This window comes from Lissotriton vulgaris, chromosome 5 (genome assembly GCF_964263255.1).
Source record: "Lissotriton vulgaris chromosome 5, aLisVul1.2, whole genome shotgun sequence".
Classification (NCBI taxonomy): Eukaryota; Metazoa; Chordata; class Amphibia; order Caudata; family Salamandridae; genus Lissotriton; species Lissotriton vulgaris.
In genome coordinates this window covers 1,840,141,553-1,840,150,671 of record NC_141693.1, presented here as the reverse complement: position 1 = coordinate 1,840,150,671, position 9,119 = coordinate 1,840,141,553, and the positions used below count along the sequence as shown (strand labels likewise).

General features: G+C 42.7%; 1 protein-coding gene across 2 annotated transcripts in view; it reads right to left on the bottom strand.

The window, feature by feature from the left end:
- Positions 1–1,221: 1,221 nt before the first annotated feature.
- SOCS7 (suppressor of cytokine signaling 7) overlaps positions 1,222–9,119 on the bottom strand; it is a 262,772-nt gene continuing 254,874 nt past the window's right edge. For both annotated transcript variants that reach the window (XM_086924311.1, XM_086924310.1), the window contains one exon: positions 1,222–4,280. The gene's annotated coding sequence lies outside the window, so the exon portion shown is untranslated. The remainder of the gene's footprint in view (positions 4,281–9,119) is intronic.

The window sequence follows — 9,119 nt, the reverse complement described above, 5'->3', positions numbered from 1 at the left end:
AGGGTGCAGTGCGCGATGGCACCTATAACACGTCTAACTGGTGGCACATGTAAGTTCTCAAAGTGCAGTACATTGGTACTGAGTATAGCGTTACGCTACAAAACATTGTTTTTAAAGTGCTGAGATGATACAGGGAACTTCCTTTCCAGTTTTCGTTTTTAAAACATAAAAGGCTACGTCATTTACAATGCCAATCGCTTAAACTCACATTAATGCGAGACCTATTGCATTGCAAATGCTTGTTAAATCTGAGCTGCAGAATCAAAGGACAATAGAAAGTATTTCATGACTTTACTAAGCTTCTGGAATGTAGAGCAGTATACAGTTTCTGAGGAAAAATCGAAAAAGCAATAATAAAAGCAAAGCGTTCCATAAACACAGACAAAACACCGTTTCAGTTGTTTTTTATGGCGCGAAAATGAGTAAACACTGAAAAGCACTGTTTTTTTGAGGTATGGAAATCACTGGTAAACACTGAAAAAACACCACCAGAATTTACCAAAAATAGAAACTGAAAACAGGAAAGCCTAAATATAATGTACTGGTCGTCTGACCATGTCAGATCCAGCATTAAAGTGGAGGTTGCGAAGCTGGGGGTAATTGAACCGTCCGAGTCCATGGGCCAGTCCAGTGGTACTGGTACCTAAACCTAATCCTGACAGAGAAAACAAAAATGACTTAAAGGGGCGCTGTTGGTTTCTAAGCACTAGAAAGTGACTAATCTTTAAAAATTCATATATCAGGTTCCCTACAGTGGATTATTTTCGTTTTGGTGTCATTTAAAAGATAAAAATTTTACCGATTTTTATAAATTGGTGTTGGATTTTTATTTTGTGTGGGGTCTTAATTATTTACTGAAATGGTGTTTTTAAATGCTTTACATACCGGTCTTTGAAGTTAAGCCTGTCTGCTCGCAGCCACGTTACCAAGGGTTGAGCAAAGGAATACTTTTCTAAGACCTATGCTGAGTCCTATCATGTGTTAGTGGCCTTATTGCCAGTGGCAGACCTACATTTACTCCTACCAATAACCCACTTTCCAACACCATCACTGCAAAATACCCTCATCAATGCCGCAGGTCATTAAAATCAGACAACTTTTAAGAATCACAAATATTCTTTCTACCAGTCAAACTGTTTTTTTTATGTGAGCAAGGTAAGAAATAAAAGATTATGCAACAAGCACAAACACCCCAGTCAATAAGGTCAATGGAGGCAGACACATTTCAAAACATTTTATTTAAAATTCCGCTCATCCCCCCACCCACCGTTCCCAACAAAACAAATTCATTGTTCAGAACCGCAATAAAAAGGAACTACAAACACAAGAGTCAGATCACCTCACTGACATTTACCCAAAATAAGTCCCTTCCCATCCCAGGGTTCAGAGGCTTTATCTGCAGCAGTTGCTCTTCCAGCCATGCTTATGAATACGTTATATACAGACAGAGCCATTTCACAACAAACCAACAGGTAGACACTGACCGCGCTTGAAAAGAAAAAAAAAAGAAAAATCAACAAGAAAATGCTGACACGCTCAAAGTGCATCTGTCAAGTTCATATCAAAACAAGTCTCAAGATTGACCTGCAAATCTGTCCAGCACGGAGTAATTGTTCATAGTTGTATGAAAATAAATTATATAGCTCCTATCTTAATAAATTAAGCACAGAAACAAAACAAACAAACAAAAAACAGATTAATTAATAGCTGTCAGGACTGAGAAGAGTCCTAAGAGTGTTGAGCCATTTTGTCTTCGGAGTGGAGACTCAATAAAGTCACTCTCTAACCACGGACCAGCTTTTTGGTCTGAGTGGCTGATTCAGAGGCTCACACGTCACTTTTGATCATTTATCTCTACAATACTCACTTCCGCATGTGGTGTCTTGCTCACATCCCTGGATGGAGCTTCTCAAGCCATTTCATCTGAAGAGAGCTGTCCAATACCCAAGCAATGTGCTGGAACCCCCAACCCAATAGACAAATTATGTTCACACCTGCCACAGCACCAACAAGGTGAATCAGGGATATTCTTCAAGTTAAAAAATGTTCAATAGGTAATAGCAGACATTTTAACTCCTTCCTATTGCTCTTTCTGGTGATAAAGGGGTTGATTGTTATCCATGGCTTCTTCCACATGCAGAGTAAAAACGAGATACTACTACAATCACCATGTTGTGCTAAAGATTACAGACCAGCTGCAACTATCCTCGAGGGCTGCAAGCCAATCACACTCTGGTCTGGAGGTGGCCAGAAAATGCCCACAAATTATACTTACAGATTGCAGTAACTATTCGGCCTTCCACAGGGAAAAAAACATTCCAGTTGTACTAACAGACAGTAGCATCTTCAGAACTCCAGTCAGTAGTATTTATCCCCTGGTATCCAGTGATTTGGCCCCACCAAACAGAGGCGGAGCTAAACAGGGGGTATGCGCTGCATACAATATACAGTTTCATAATACGCTGTGCACAGATTCTGGGCCGCATGCTTACTACGGCTCTTGGAAACTAAGGCAGCTGGTAAAGAGCAAGTGGGGACTGGACTGTCTTTTTTACTTGCGGTTTAAAGTTGTCCTTGAGTAGAATGAAAACATAGCAAGCGGCGGTAAGAGTAGGCATAGGCTGAAGGAAAAGAACAGACATTACACCCCTTTCTTTTAAAGCACAGCCTGTACAAAAATCAGCTTATGCTTATAGTACTACAGTAATCAAAATAGATTAGAACGAAAGACAAGTGTCTTGAAAAGTACCACTTGACGGTCACCTATATCTGGACAATACACAGCCCAAATCCATTTTCTGTTACTCACTCATTATCCTATTTTCACTGCTTGGTAGGAAAAACTTAAACACCTTGGGCTTTTATTATTCCCCATGCCCCAGTGCAATCCATATAAAGAAACAAGACTATTCCCTGGGAGCAGGGCCAGTACCTGTATGTTTTAGTTCCATCGTTAAAGTGCTGCTGCCCTGTAAGATTAAACCCCTGCTTTACTTACTCATGCCCTGCTGCATTGTAATTCAAGTAAAAACGGTCAGTCGGCACTGCACATGGTTAACGGGCTCCTTTTACCCGAGACTCACAGAAGACAACAAATAAAAGGACACAATACCCAAAAAAATATATCAATCCAGCCTAAAGAGATCAACGGTATTTACACATTCCACCCATATGGGCAAAACATTTCAGCAGGTAATAATCCCATGGTGGGGAGGAGGGAAAAGCAGAGTTAACAGAACCAAGATATTCTGATGGGGCAGGAATAAAGAGCACATATTTTAGCAGGAAGTAATTGCAGCATGGAGAGAGGTGGGCTGCTGAATCTTCCAGTTCTACGAATCCACAACTTTAAGTGTAGTAGACTGCCTCTTCCATCTCAAAGTTTATACCATCCAATGACTATCTAGCCAACAGTGCCCAAGCAGAACGACCCTCCACTGAATATCAAGAAACTTCCCTCCAGTCTGTTCAATCTGACATTTAGTACATCATGGCCTCCAAGGTATAGACATGCCAGCATAAAACCAGAAAACCCACCCCAGCTTGCATGCAACAGATCTCTTCTAGAGCTCAAAAGGATATACGGTCTATTACCCTTCTGCATGTTCCAAGAACTTTCAATCCATCGTTTCACACATAAACCTGAAAATGTTGCTCCGAGACAGCCTCAGTTGTCAAGGCTTTCATGACCCACCCATGTGCTGATTCAGCGAAGGAGAGGCTTCCTTCCTGTACTTGAAATGCTACTGGCTCAATCTTTTGCAAAGCTTTCAGTTCCCAAATCAAATGTCTCATATAAAACAAATTCCTTGCTGAAAATAAAGAAAAGTTTCTTTAAAAAAAAAAAAATCAAAGCTAAATATAGTCCCTTAGCGGCTCAAGAGTCTGAAACACCCTCTACTTAAATCTGTAACAGATTCTTGCCCATCTCCAAGGTTCAAATCCTTGTCCCATCTTCAAGGTTCAAATTCTTCTTCTTTAACCCCCTTCCCACCCACAAAAAATACAGCAGTCCATAAACGAACAAACCCATCCAGTTCAGGAGTGTGCGTCTTTCCAACCTTGCGCACAGAAGCAGAGGACCTGCTGGAATTTGTCTGGGAAACAGAAAAAAATTCAGAGTTCCAGGACAGAAGTCATTGCCACAGATGTAGCCTCTTTCTCTGTTCCTTGGTATTGGCAAATGACTGTGCCAACAATCTCTTCCTTTGTTCTTTCCATTGTTTCTCTTATCACAGCGGTGGATTTGGTTCTGCGCTGGATGCTCACAGCAAAAACTCCTACAATAAAAAGGAAACGTATTACTTTCTGAAAAAGAGCATACATTAAACCAGCTTATGGTTCTGTGGTAATCTACAACATGCTCTGAAGGGTAAAGATGAGGGTAACGGTCTGCATATTGCGGGTGGAGGGGCATTTAGGGTTATCCTAAGTTTGAAACAGGAGCACTGTTGGAGAAAACCCTATCCCTCTGCCACCCAAAACTGAATGCAAACTGCATTCATTTTTAAAAAGACAATGACAATCTCAATTCCCTCCTTTTCTCAAACCAATAGAGTCAGTCTAATTTCCCAACAAAAAACCTGTTTATCTGCCTCTTCATTCGACAAGCACCTTGGAGGAGATGGATATGCTGCTTAAGACCTGCATGTCTAACATTACGTTTTCTAGTTGTATGTGTAAAGATGGTAATTGCTCACTGTTCCAGAATAGCCTGCATTGATTGCATTCCAATGATATAATGAACCAATTACCCTGGTCTAAATAATTCCCAGCTTTCCTCTATTGAACTTACTCTCCAAATGCCTTTAACTTCAGCTACAGTACAATACTGAGCCTTCTGCTTGGCCCAGCCCAGTGTAAGGTATCGTTATACACTAATGGTCATACGGAAAGTTGAGACGTCCTAAATGCTCAAACTGTATGACAGTTCAGCACTGAAATCTCAAACATTCAATATGCATCTTCAGTACTCAGCATTAGCATCCTTGCACATACTGTTCAATTCATCAAGTGGTATCACATCATCCAACATCAGTCAGAGTCCCAGCTCAGCATTATCATTATCATTAGCATCCGCACATCACCCATCTTCCCAACGGCTTAGAGACATTGACAACAAAAACTCATCAGAACCTCAGTGTCACTGCATGGAAGCATCCCTCATCACACATTTAATCTGCTCCACAACTTACCACACGCTATCGCACATCCAACCTCAAATTGCTTCCGTTCTGCTATTGGGCCCCAGCGGGAACCTGTTTAATTGAGAATAGCTAATTTAACCCCTGCCCTGCTGATGACGGAACCGCTCCGTCATCAGCTACAGTTGAGCTGTGCTGATGACGGAGCGGTTCCGTCATGGCCCGGCCGCCGCGCCTGCCCGGCGCTGATTTCGCGCCTGCGCAGCAGTTTTAATGAGCGGGGCGGGTCATGACGGAACCGCTCCGTCACCAGCACAGCTCAACTGTAGCTGGTGACGGAGCGGTTCTGTCACCAGCATGCGGCGGCCGCCCCGTCCCTTTAGCGCTGCGGCAGAATAGCCGCCGCAGCGAAAGGGTTAAGTAATCACTACCTACTCTGACCCAGCTCACAACATTCAAGTATTGCTCAGTCAAGAGTCATACGGGGCCACAGCCTGGACTCAAAGCCTGAGGGAACTTCCTAAATTATATTCCACTGGCCTATTTAGGACAGACGACATAGCAATTTTGTTTTATTCGGGTCTTCATACTACACCCTCTGTTGTGAAACGTGTGGAATTCCTCAACTACTTATCACATAAAATTAGCTACACCAAAAGCAAAACCAACGCTGACCCTAACCGTCAACATACAAGAACACTTGTGACTCTTTCATAGGCTCAACTGATGCTCTATTAACAGTCCCCAAGAAACTCAAACCAACCAAACACTTCCTTGTCCTTTTGCCGGAAAACTAAAAGGCCTCTTTTCTATGTTCAAAAATTCCTTGGTGTGGCTTGATCAATGCTTTCTTAAATCAAGGCCCAGCCTCAAAGTAATAGGCTCAGTCAAATTACTCCATACTAAAAAACACTAATTTTGATCCAAACCAATCTCAAATTTCCATTGAGTGAATAACCATCCCTAGCTACAGAAATCCTTTGAAATATTAGTCGCAGGCTAAGGGACTGCAGTCCTTGCCAACAAGCCACAGATGTGAAACAATAAATCTGGCTTCTGTGCCGAATAGAAACTGCTGAATAGACTGACATTATTCACACCCTAGACCAAGGAAACATTATACTACTTACCCAGTAAGCATCTGTTCTTGCCATGTAGAGCTGTAGATTCACATGTTTTGCATACTCCTGCCATCTAGTGTTGGGTCCGGATGTTTGTAAGTTGTTTTTCTTCGAAGAAGTCTTTCCTAGTCACGAGGTAAGGAGCCTCCTCCTTTCGGTGATAGTGCGCATGGGCATCGACTCCACTGTTAGACTGTTTTCCCACAAGAGGGTGAGAATGGAGTAAGTAAGTGTAGTAAAGTGATGTCCATGCGTGCTTAATGTAAATAATGGAAACTGCAACAGCTACAGGTGCCCAGGGAGGTGGGTGGGCGCATGTAAATCTACAGTTCTACATGCCAAGAAGAGATCATTATTGGGTAAGTAGCATAATCCGTTCGAGGTATGTGTGCTGTAGATCCACATGCTTTGCATAGACTATATAGAAGTATTCTCCCACGCGGTGGCTAACCAGTAGCTGTTGCAGCTGTTTGAAAAAGTGTATTTAGCACTGCTTCCTCTACATTGGCTTGTTGACGTGCTAACACATCCACACAGTAGTGTTTGGTAAAAGTGTGTGGTGTGCACCATGTTGCTGATTTACAAATGTCTACTATAGGGATGTTACCTAAAAAGTCCATAGACGGTCCTATTATACAAGTGGAATGTGCTTTAGGAGGTATAGATAAAGATATTTTAGCTTTAGCATAGCAGGTTTGAATGCATTTATCAATCCATCTTGCAATACCATATTTAGAGATGGTATTTCCTTTGTGAGGTGTAGCAAATGCCACAGTTTTGTTTTACGAAAATCCTTTGTCCTTTCAATGTAATATAATAACGCTGTTCTGACATCAAGAGTATGAAGAGGTTTTTCTGCTACGTAATCAAGTTTGAGGAAAGCACACCGGTAACTCAACTGATTGGTTGATATGAAAGGCAGAAACCACTTTGGGAAGGCATTTTGGGTTGGTACGAAGAACTAATCCGTCTTTATGAAGCTAAAAGAAGGGTTCTTTTAAGGTTAACGCTTGTAGATTATCAACTCTCCTCAATTAAGTGACTGCAATGAGGAATGCAACTTTCCACGAAAGAAACTAACGCACAGTTGTGTAATAGCTCAAAAGGTGGACCCATGTGATGTAATGAATATGTTTGGCAACCTTGCTTGTACTTTATTCTTATGTTAAGTTAGCATCCGCAGCATCATTTTTGTTTAGCCACCACTTTCAATCATGTAATTAGCTGCGTATTCCCTTCTCGAGAAGCAGGCTGCGGAAAGACCCATTTACCCAAGGTTAGGTCTTGCTTTGCTAATGAATACACTGCTCTTAACACATTCCTTTTCCATAGACAGAGGCTTTCTCCCACCAGCCTAGCGATCGACATGAAAAGAACAACCTTTGCATAAAGATAATGTGCACCCGGCCTCAGAGTTGAAACTCATCTTTCTGTACTTCTTTGTTCTAGCTGCACCTGCTAGTAGATTTCCTTGATGGGCAGGACTTTCTTGGTTCAGAAATGTACATAATGTATCTCTATGTTTGCTGAAGTCAGTCCCTTTGCAGCAATCCTAGGAGGCTGGTCAGACTGGACTCCGCGCGAGTGTACCCAAATGAAATATACTTTGTTTGTATTCTCTGCTGTCTGAACGACTCTCCATTTGCATAGACGGCTGAGAGGTGGTCGCGAGAGACCAGAGTGGCCCTAATCGGGTCACTTTCTTCACATGAGCCTTGTAAGTACAATGTTCAGATCTTTTTCAGAACTCGTGGCGGGAGAGGTATCAGCAGGAAAGCATACAGGAGTCCTGAGATCCATTCAACAAGGAACACGTCCCTGAGCGAGGGATGCCTTGGAAACTCTAATGCGCAAAAGCAAGCCAGAATTCTCTCCACTTGCAGAAAAGATCCTGCACACCCATCACCCGGATATAACTGCCATTGTGATTCAATGGCTCTATACACCTGCTCTGACTTTCAAGGAACCTGCCATGTGATGCGTCACCAGAAAATTGTTTAGCGGTCTAGCCACGCCCAGAAACACAAAACCTCGTGGCACCTCACTTCCCTATCAGCCTCCCATTGACAGACAGCAGGAAGGCTTTCTAGATTAAGTGGATGGTTCACAACTAGAGAAGACTGAAATTGAGAAGGCTCTCTGCCAGAGATCTGATGCCTCTGATCTTCTCCTCACCCAAATGGCTTCCACAACCCAGAAGTGAAGCATCAGTCACCACTGTGATCTTTGCGTGAAGTAAGGAGAGGGGTCTGCCATGGATCCAATTGCAGCCCCGTAGCAAACACTGCAGATCTGTCGCAGTCTCCTTTGCAGTATGGGCCAGATGGTAAGTTACTAACAAGTATTCCTAGTTCTCACTTAATTTCCACAAAGGCCCCCAGCGCCTTTAGACCCATGAGGGTGAATAGTTTACGCTTTACAAATACGGATTTACATGTACCAATGGCCGAGATTTGCAAGCTTGCAACTTAGAAATCGGTTCATACGTTTACCAGGCTTTACGGTCTGGATTCTGAATCCAGAGCAGATAACCAAGTAGGCTAGGCCTCCTTGAGGAATCTGTTCCAATGCTAGCTTAATTGGAGTCTTTGTAATGGTTTCTTCTTACAATGTATCTTTATTGTGCTCCGGTTACTTGCCCGCAGGATGAGGGGATGGGCTTGCTATTCTATTCATGTGCTTATGACTATTGATGAGGACCCCCTGGAAGAGAAGGATAAGTTACTTACCTGTAATCCTAGTTCTCTTCCAGGGGTATCCTCCTCAAAGTCATAAGCAACCTTCCCGCCTCCCCGGGCAAGTGATCAAGATACAGGTCATCTCTTTGCGCCATGGCCTTCGGGTCTCTGCAAAG